The sequence below is a fragment of the Chanos chanos genome, chromosome 16 (assembly GCF_902362185.1).
Source record: "Chanos chanos chromosome 16, fChaCha1.1, whole genome shotgun sequence".
Classification (NCBI taxonomy): Eukaryota; Metazoa; Chordata; class Actinopteri; order Gonorynchiformes; family Chanidae; genus Chanos; species Chanos chanos.
In genome coordinates, this window is record NC_044510.1 from 2500111 (window position 1) to 2501662 (window position 1552).

The following is a 1552-nucleotide window of genomic DNA, read 5'->3' on the forward strand; positions in this document are numbered from 1 at the left end:
AAAGCAGTGGTCATAAAAACAAGACGAAGACTTTTTAACGTGCTCTCTGATAAAGAGACTACATAAAGTGAGCTAAGCAACTAGCAAGATCTGAGATTTAACAGAATAGATGGATGAAAAGTGTTGCATTAACTTGATCTTGCCAAATAGTGAGCCCACATTAATATATGAAAACTGTGTTATAACTTGCTTATAACTGTTCATTAATGATTTATAAAGTGTTTACAACCTACTTAATAAACCAATCGTAAGCCATTTGTGAATCCTTTATAAGGGTAGATTTATTGTAAAGGGGTACCTATGTAAATATGTATTTATAGTGTATACAGGCAGTTCCTGGGTTACCAATGGATTGCCATAAATTCTGTTATATTAAAAATGTAAATGAAATACAATGGTTTGTAATAACGAATGTACACACTACTTTGTGACTCTCATGAAAACATTGCGTGGCTTCAGGCAAGAGCATCTGAACTTGTCTGTGGAATGAGGTGATCTGAATTTTCTCGTAGGACTGCGAAGAATAGAGGGCATGTTTGGTTCTTTGTTCCTCTTGTGCCGTTCCATCACCACCCAAACCTCTGCACAGGCCTGTCTTACTCACATGTGTTGCCTGACATGTGTTGTTTCTCAGTTGGTGCTTCAACCCATTCCAGCAATACTGAGCTGGTCCAAACCACCTAAAGGTTGATTAGCAGAGGATGGTTTCAATCCATCGACCTCTGGGTTATGGGCCCAGCACGCTTCTGCTGCACCACTCTGCTCACCAACACCCCAGATGGGACTTGAACCCACAATCCCTGGCTTAGGAGGCCAATGCCTTATCCATTAGGCCACTGGGGCTGGTTGTCCCCTCCCATTTGCTCTCATTATTAAAGTCAGCCATTGTTGCCAATTAGACTAGATCAGGTGTCAACTAAACGTGGACACGTTTGATGGTTCCAGAAAGATCTGGTCATCGTGGTCAGCATGCAGTGTCTGAAAAGAGTACACCTATAGTATGTATTGTATTAGGACTGGGATGCCAGTCTCCTAGTGTAATGTGATCCATTTAGCATTCAAGAAGAAGCAGGGTCAAAACCCAGATTCTCCACAGGTGGAATAGCACAACAAGACATGGCAGGAAAGTTGGAAAAGGTCCCACCAAAATTTGAACTCGGATTGCTGGTTTCAGAGTACTAACCGTTAGACCATGGAACCACTTAATAATGCCCATTGGTTGTTGTGGATGAAAGGTAAGTAAGCACCGTATGTACATGTTCCTACAAATTTGACTTGAAAGACAGACTTAGGGAACGGATCTTGTTCGTAACCCAGGGACTGCTTGTAGTTTTATGAAGCTTGGTGTATAACTGAATTTGCATTGTTTAATTGGGTAATGTCTTTAAGGAATGACATTTAAAGCACATATGGAGCATGAAATGGATGCTGTAGCAGCACCATATGCATTGTTTCTCATTTGGTCCCTCAGTCCTTCCCAGCAACACTCAGCCAAACTGACCTGGTTCAAATCACCTAGAGGTTGCTTAGCAGAGGATGGTTTTGATCCATC

General features: G+C 41.6%; 1 non-coding gene across 1 annotated transcript; it reads right to left on the reverse strand.

The window, feature by feature from the left end:
- Window positions 1-770: 770 nt before the first annotated feature.
- On the reverse strand, window positions 771-843 carry trnar-ccu (transfer RNA arginine (anticodon CCU)). Its single transcript has one exon. It is a non-coding gene; the product is annotated as a tRNA-Arg (tRNA).
- Window positions 844-1552: the final 709 nt, after the last annotated feature.